At 29.5% G+C, this 9104-nt stretch overlaps 1 long non-coding RNA gene across 1 annotated transcript; it reads left to right on the forward strand.

Moving 5' to 3' along the window:
- Positions 1–6238: 6238 nt before the first annotated feature.
- LOC129287878 (uncharacterized) lies at positions 6239–7146 on the forward strand. Its single transcript, XR_008587831.1, has 3 exons — positions 6239–6447; positions 6546–6629; positions 6751–7146. It is a non-coding gene; the product is annotated as an uncharacterized LOC129287878 (long non-coding RNA).
- The last annotated feature ends 1958 nt before the right edge of the window (positions 7147–9104 follow it).

Here is a 9104-nt window from a genome sequence, read left to right on the forward strand (position 1 = left end):
AGAAGTTTTACTTAATTTTGTATATTTTTGAAATTTCATCAATTCCTATAAGTAGCTTATTTAGTTGGGTGTTATTTTTCTGTGAACTTAAATTGAAGATGGAAAAAGAAATTTGACTATATTGGGAGTAAATGGTTATTGGGAGTAAATGGTTATTGTCAAATTATTTGATAAGAGATTATCAATGTTACAAAGCTTTATTGTAGAGTTTGGAAATGAGGTATATTGAGTGTTTTGTCAAAGATGAAGAGGAGATGATATTTTAATGGAGTAATTAGCTATTGTTATTCAGGAAAGTTTATGTGTTAAGAATCGATTCTAACGTTTCAAACCTGTTATAGCTTATTATTGGTGGTAATAATGTTGAAAGGAAACTATTAAATTGGTTGAAAGTCTACTAAAACCTTACTACATGTTATAGGATATTTCAAAAAGAAGAAATTTGCTTAAGGTAGTAATAGGTGAATTTTGAATCTTGAAAATACTTCAAGTAAGTAGATAGCGTCTCAACTAATTTACCCATAAAAATATTTTTGAACATTATATTTTTATGTAGATTATTTTAATAACTATGTTAAGTATTGGATATTTTGTTACTTAAATTTCTTTATTTGGCGACATTATAAATTGACGGTGAAGAATAATTAAATTATGACATGTGTATGTATCTTTCCTTATGAAGTATATGTTCAAAATTGATGAAATTATTTTTATCAGCCCTAAAAATTTTGGTTTCTCAATAAATGCGATTATAGACATTAATTATGAAATTTTATTCTATCAAGTTTTGATACTTAAAGCTATTCCTGTAAATTTGATTTCGAGAATGAAAATTGTATTTTTATAATGATAATTTTCTCGTATATTTAAAAAATATATTTGGAAGGGACTTTATATAGAATACTGGTTGCTAATGACAATTCCGTTAGCCTTTGGTGCGCCTTGGTTAATGATTAGTTAGTTCGTTTTCGTGAGCATTGTTCTCACGTTTGTTATTCGTGGGTTTAACACCTATGTTAGTTTACGTGGCTTTGCATTTGGTTAGTATTATCTTTATGGACTGTGTGTCCAAGTTTGTTTCGTAGCTTAAGCTACGTTTGATTATTTACCCTTGTAAATTATGTGTTCACGTTTATTTTATGAAATAAGTCACGTTTAGTTATTTATCCTCGTAAATTGTGTGTTCACATTTGTTAATTATTCTGATAAGTCTCTATAATATGAATTTAATTATTTGGAGATTTTACATCACATTGGTTTTAATTAGTAAATTATTTATAATTATTTATTTTGTTTATTTTCTTCCTTGCAATCAAGTGATGATAATATTTGACATGATATTTTAATGGTTCAAGATTCTATTTAAAATTATATAAAATTTTTTGATTTTAAATTTATTAAATTTTTAAGATTCTATTCAAGATTCTCCTTTCTTCTATGATTATGGGTTTTAGTATGCTGGGTGTTCGTAATGAATAACAAATATCAAGCGTGCCAAAAACTCTAAATCTCAATTGATAACAAAAAGTCCCAAGCTCCTTACCACAGCTTACTCGAATGTAAAAAGATACAAGACTTTGATAAAATAAGAGTTTGATTTTATTGAAATACGAGAAGCTACAAGTCTAAATTGAAAGTAAAACTAACTAATAAAACTAAGGCTACAAGATATAAAAATGCAAGTCTTTGATTGAGTGTTAACTACTTTCTTTTGTATCTTCATTTTCTATTTATAGTGTCAAAGTGGTGGTAGCATCTCCCTTAAAACCTAGCATATTTTGCCAAACAATCAGAGATCTCGTAAAACTCATGACACAATCTTTATTCCATGCTCTCCATCTTGATAATCAGCTCGTTTCACCGAGATGCTTGGGTATAAAGTCCATAGATTTCTGGGTTCATTAAGATCGTGTCCTTTTGTGCTAACGTTCCAATACTTGTATCTGGCGGGATTTTGGCATGTTTACTTTATCGTGGCCTTTATTGAGCTTCGGGGCTAGCCTCTTTGTTCTATTGAGCTTGATGCTTCAATTACTCAACCCAACTAGTCCTATGACCTATCTTAGCAACATTTCATATTTTAGCCCAAACACTAGGTGATTTACTCTTCTTTCTTCATTGGCCAAAAGCATGCTCTATTTCTTTATATTATTATCTTAAGGTGGTAGAAATAATTAGGTGTTGTGTGGATTGGATACTATCTTAGTATATTCTGAGTTGGAATTTTTGCAAAAGAAATTAGAAGATGAAAATATTTGGTTTTTCTTGGATGCTTGTCTCATGATTTAGTAATGGTGCTTGTTCCCATAATAAATGTAAATATACTTGAAAGATTTATGGGTGGAAATAAGATTGTTAAATTTTATAATAGAGCCTGAAAATTATAAATATTCAAAATGACAAGAGAATTGTTGGGTTATATGTTAGATTAGTTTAGGGCATTATTGGAATAAGCAAGATGTCATTGGAGTTTGACTATAAGATTTTGAAAATTTAAATGAGTGAGTAGCATTTCAAATTAACTTTTAGTTGGATGCTTATGAAACCTTTATTTAAATTTTACTATTGGGTTTATAAATTGTACATATATTCTTGTTAATCTTACTTTTCAGACAATAATTGTTTAATATATGAAAATGTACTAATTTTATTAAGGACTTACATTTTGATAATCAATTAGTGAAATAAGTACATGACAACTGGTTTTATTTCTCATTAGCAGCTTAATTATTTAATTCTATGTTGAAATAAAAATTTTATTGTAATGAATGGTGTATGAAAAAGGTGATGATATATTTGGATAATGAAAAATGATAGTCGAACTGTAGTTGCTAGTGAAGATTTGATATTATTTATCTTACTCCATATATGCTTGACTTTAATTAAGGGGGACTGAGTTCAGAATACTGGATATTAATAGTAGTTTCATTAGCCCTTGGTGCACCATAGTACACCTAACTAGCAGGGTGTTTTGTTTGCTGTCAAGCATTATCACAAGCGTATAGGTCATCACAAGTGTAGAATATTCTAGAGTTATCATTCTTGCGAGAATTTAGGCAAATGAGAATTAAAATTTATTATTAAGTTTTAAGATAAGTTGAGAAAAATCAAAAGTGAGTTTGCGTAAAAGTAATGAAAATTGGATTAAAATTATTTTAAAGCAATTAAAACTTGTTGAAACCTTGACTTTCAGAAGTGGAAATTTAAGATTATCTCTTCCCTTTGTATTTCATAAAACTTGAATTAATTCCTCTCAAATAGATTTTTTAATGAAAATAAGTGTTAGTCTAAGATCCCAATTCACTTGAAAAAGCTTTCTCAAGTCAAAATCAACTATATTTAAAAACATTAAAATTTCACAATCTCTTGAAAATAATTAGTGAAAACAAATTTTAAGTTTCAATTTTAATATGACTATAGAAGGTTAATAACATATCTCTATTTTACCAACAATACCATTTTTTTGTATTTGTAAATTTCAAACCCAACATTATTTTATCCAAGTTCTATACATAAATTAGCTTTCTAAAGCACAACTCAAGTAAATAAAATAATCTAAATGATGATCAAGCACTTAAAAACATTAAGCATAGGATAAAATAAACACATATATATTATTAACTACCAAAAGAGAGGAATATTCAAGTCTTAATCTATACAAAGGTTCAAAATAATCTTAGAACAAGAGAACTAGCTATTCATGTTTAGAAAAAGAGCCATAAATGTTCCAATACACAGCTTCCATATTAGAAATAAAGAGAGAAAAGGGAAGAGAAGAAGAAAAACCAAAGGAAATCCACTTGAATCTCTTTAAATCTTCAATCTTTGGCCAAATCTCTTTCAAGAATCCTAAACCCTAGCAGAGCAAGCCTCCAAGAATCTCTAAAAATTACAGCTCTCTATCTAGAGGCATGTTTATGGCTTATCTACCCCAATTTTTTCCATTCTGCAGCTTAAAATGCACAGCAAGATTTAGGCCATATGTCATGGTGTGTTGTCAGTACAGCTCGGTGCATATGTAAAATGTGGAATTGCATCGCAGCATGTTGGTAGTGCACCACGACGCTCCTGCATCTCTAGGAAATCCATCTCTGTGCCACATGTCGCAACGCACTGTGCATGCATCGCGGCACATGACTAAAAGCCTCTAAACTTCACTCTTGGCTCCAATTTTTTTGTTGTTATATTTTCAAATGCATCTTCAATCATCATTTGGCTATCTATCTTTAAAATTACCTAAAATAAATTTCTTGAAATAATAGATACAGCTATGAGATCTTTTAAAGTTTAAAATCAGGGTAAGAGTTTATGCAAAATTTTCAATAAATTCTATTTTCCATGTCAATCTGGATTAAAGCTTATTTTCCTATATTTAAACCTAAAATATTCACAATTAATCTAATTTATCAAATAAAGTGGAGGAAAATGTGCTGAATTGACATTAATTTTGATATGTTATCATGTTTATAAGAGGTGCTAGCCCCATGCGCAAGCCAACGCACATGGAATGAAGGGATGGATATTCATGAGCATTGCTCTCATGTTTGATTATTTCATGGCCTATGCTGTCCTTGTTTTATGGCTTTTAGCCATGCTTGATTATTTTGCGGCCTTAAGCTAAGTTTGATTAGTTATTTACCATTGTAAATTGTGTGTTCACACTTGTTATTTATTCTGATTAAGCCCTCCTAAATTTAAAATAAAATTTGTTACTCATTTATTAATTTTCCAGAAGTACTTAATGGAATTTCATTATTAATGCAAACATTTATATTTCATGATTTGTACCAATTTTTAAACGCTTATATGATACTAATAACATTTGTGTAATTTCATAATTATATTATGGATAAAATTTACTAGTCATTGTTGACGTTTTATTATTCCATTAAGTCATCTCAAATTAAGTTTATTAGTTACTATTTTTATAATCTCTATAAAGTTTATAATTTTAATTGGAATGCTATTTATTAGAAATTTTTTTAGTCTCAGATATGGTACATGACCCTGTGCCTCTTGTGGATCATTGAGGGACCTATTATTTTTTGGAACAAAGAAAGCATATGGTGGTTATTCTTTTTTGGTGGAATTTTGTAAAATGTAAGTTAGTGCTCCATGTATATCACTATTAGATCCAAATCTTATGTTGTTATTATGCAAGTTGCTAGAATGGAGTTAGACTCCTTACTAGTCTAATTGGCAAGTTCTATTGTTATTGTGAAAATTTTGAGATATCCAAATTATAAGGAAGATTCTATCGAAATTTCTACCAAATGTTTAAAACTTTTCAAAATATATATATATATATATAACTTACATATATTGATATTTTAGTTTAATTTTTGGTTAATCAAGGCTTATGGAATATGAGTTCATCTCATATTCCATGCCGATCATACATTTGATGTTGGGGTGTGACAATGAAATTTTATTTTGAAAATTTATATCTAGGTGCTCCATATAGTATATAATTAGGTTCTCTATTTTGTCACATATTTTGTCTGCTGGCTAGAAGGAGCTGAACTCCTAATTGAAATTATATTTTTTTACAAAAATTTGTATTGTAGATTTTTTGGTAGATTTTATTTATAGAGAAGTTTTTGTCAAAATTTTTATAAAAATATTAAAGATTTAATTAATACAAAAATAATCATGCATGTTATAAACTAATATAAACATAATTATGTTAGTGACGGAAAGGTTTCTCTATTTAAGCCTCGAGAGATGTGTGATGTGGTGTATATTTCATGCCAGTCATTCTCTATTTTTAAGGTGTGACATGTAATAACATACAAGCTAAAGCCTCATTATAATATTCAAGCGGCAAACCAAAAATAATGCTAACATATGCATGAAGCTTAATGAAAGACACCCTAAATATTGATAAGTCTGGCTTCCATGAAATTACTACCAAAGTAAAACGTTGCATGTAATGACCTAGAAATTTTAAATAAATAATAATAATAGTAATAAACTAAACATTAATGTTATAATATCTTTTAATTAAAGTTATATTAGCTCTCGGGATAAACAAGGAGAACTGGCGTAGTGGAAGAGTGCATGAAACCCACATATCAGGTCTGCAGTTCGAATCCAAACAAGGCTATAGGGGGTTTTATTTTTCTAGATTTTTTTTTCATAAAATTACAGAATTGCCCTTCTCTTCAAATCTGAAATATTTTCCCCTTCTCTTCTTCTAATTTCCAGAAGTGTGTGGATGAGAGAGAATCTGATTCTTTTCAGTCATTCCTTCATTTTCCCTCTACCCTTTTCTCTTCCCTTATGTTTTCAATCATCGTCGGCGATCGCGGGCTCCTCAATATTTTGCAGAAAGTATCCGGATCTGCTGCCATTCGTCATTTCTGTTCTGTTTCTTTTTTTTTTTTATTGGTATTGCCGTCGATCACTGCCGTGGGTAGGTACCGAAGCTTCGTCTGTTACCTGAGCGTGAGTTTTTCTTCCCCTTTTTGCTGTCAATATCCCTCATCTCCTTCTGTTTTGCTCTTCCAAGTTAGACGTTCAGAGCTCCCCTGTTGGTGCTGCAGATTTTCTTTTCCTTTCCTCCTCTCAGTTTGGCTATATAGTGGCTCTCTTCGTGCTCCTTTTTTGTTCTGTTTTACTGGGTTGAGGTGAGGAAATTCAAACCTTTTCATTGTTGGTTCTGCAGTGGGTGTGAGTGTGTTATGTTGTTGTTGTGTGTGAAGTTACAGATTTTTTTGTGTGTGCCGTGCTGCTGTCATGTTGTTGCAGGGAGGAGAAAATTCACATTTATGCTGGAAATTATCTCAGAGGTTGATAATGATATACATAGAGTCAACTTTGAAATTAAATTCATTTTACTTAAAAGTGGTTCATAATGAAAATTTGGTTAGGACAAAACTACAAGAGATGAGATATGAAACCTGAATAATGATGACAACAAAATGGTTGTTGAAATACGTGTTAGAAGAAATTGAACTTAATTTTTAAATATTTATGAAGTCTCATTAATTTTTGTGGGAGATATGAATTTTAATTCAATGATGCAAAGAATATTTGCCTATGAAATTGATAATGTGATTTTTGAATTCTTAAAAATGGATAGTTGTTGATGAATTATTGAATGCTAGTATTTTTATGAAAGCATTGGAAGTGATTTATGTTGGAGTGCCTTGACCAAACACTAGTGAGGATTTTTTTTTTTAAAGTCCCAAACACATTATATTTGAAGATTGATGGTGATTGAGGTTGAAAAGGAATTATTATACTGGTTGTATATTTAATAAAATAAAGTCTTAATTTAATTTATAGGATGTTTGGAGGAGGAGAAACTTAATTAATGTTGAAAGATGAATTCTTGAATTATAGAAGTATTTCAAATAAGTGGATAGCTTCCTAACTCATATTTCAATAAAATTTCCTTTATTCAAATATTATATTTTTATACAAGTTCTTTTTACAACAACAATGTAATTATTAAAAATTTTGTTAATTAAATTACTTTATTTTGTGAAATTATTTTGCCAGATTTGATAATTTTAGTTAATCAGTAAATACAAGTTTGAATTCTAATTATGAAATTTGATTCTGAAAATTATTAAATTGCTATAGAAAATGATTCATGCGAGTTTGACATTGAAAATAAAAATTTTATTCTAATGGTGAATATTTCCTTGCATGTTTGAACTTGGGTTTGAAAGAGACTTTATACAGAATACTAGTTGCTAATGGCAGTTTCGTTAGCCCTTGACGTGTTATGGTTAATGACTAGTTAGTTTGATTTTCATGAGTTTTATTCTCACATTTGTTATTCATGGGTCTCATACCTGTGTTTGTTTTCATGGCTTTAAGCCGCGTTTGGTTATCATTACCCTCGTGGACTATGTGTCCACGTTTGTATCGTGGCTTTAGCTGTGTTTGGTTACTTACCCTCGTAGACTGTGTGTCCACACTTATCTTCATTGCATAAGCTGTGTTTGGTTATTTATCCTTGTAAATTGTGTATCCATATTTGTTACTTGTTTTGATAAGTCCCTAAAATTATGAGTTTTTAATTATTTGATAGATCTATTTTTCATTGGTTTTGATTAGTAATATATTTATAATTATTTAATGTAATTATTTGCTTTATTGAAATTACATGATAATGACGTTTGAAATGATGCTTTAATGAATCAAGAATTTATTTAAAGTTATACACAGTCCTTTTATGCCGAAGTTTATTAAATAATTGTTTGCGAAATTGTTATCTCTAGTACATAAAATTATGTTAAACCTTCTTTTTATATATATTTAATTATTTATTATTGGGATGCTATTCACTGAAAATTTATCTTGGTCTCAGATTCATTAGCTGACGTTGATCCTACTATTGACCTTTGAAGGGCATACATTTGTTTTGGATGAAATTTTACCTAGCATTATCTCCTTTTGATGTCAAAGTTTGAACTCATGTATTTTATTTAAAAGGAAGGTTAGATGCTCCACATAGCCTATAACTAGGTTTCTATTTTGATATATGTTGTTTGTTGGTTGGAAGGAGTTAAGCTCCTAATTGATATTATATGTTGTGTAAAATATTGTGTTGTATAATTTTTGAAAAATTCTATTTACAGGGAAAGTTCTACTAAAATTTCTATAAAAATATTGAAACTATCATTATAATGATTTCTATTAAGTATGTTATAATTTTTAGTACAAATTTAACTATGTTTTAAAATGGAAAGATTTTTAAATTTTGAACTTAAGGGATGTATGATATGGTTCACATTTCATGTCGGTTACCTTTTATTTTTGAAGCGTGATGTTCCAAGTAGCTAGACACTATGACTAATCACAACCTGCGAGTCAGCTTTCTCCTCAAAAAAAAAAAAAAAACGAGGTAAAATAATTCCTCTGTTGTTGAACCACCGACACAGAACCCCTCAATTTCCAATAATAAGATATTATTAATGATTGAAGCTTTGAGGCATGTATTTGACGATTCTCTGTTACGTTGGCAAATAAGTAATGAAAAAGCATGGCGCAGAAACAAAGAAACCAGTACCAACGCAGACCCAGAAAAACCAACAAAGAAACAACCGCACCAAATAAAGAACTTCAAACAAGTAACCCACACAAAAAGA

Source organism: Prosopis cineraria, unplaced genomic scaffold (genome assembly GCF_029017545.1).
Source record: "Prosopis cineraria cultivar Desert tree isolate PC_DT_omini unplaced genomic scaffold, ASM2901754v1 PC12, whole genome shotgun sequence".
In the NCBI taxonomy this organism is placed as follows: Eukaryota; Viridiplantae; Streptophyta; class Magnoliopsida; order Fabales; family Fabaceae; genus Prosopis; species Prosopis cineraria.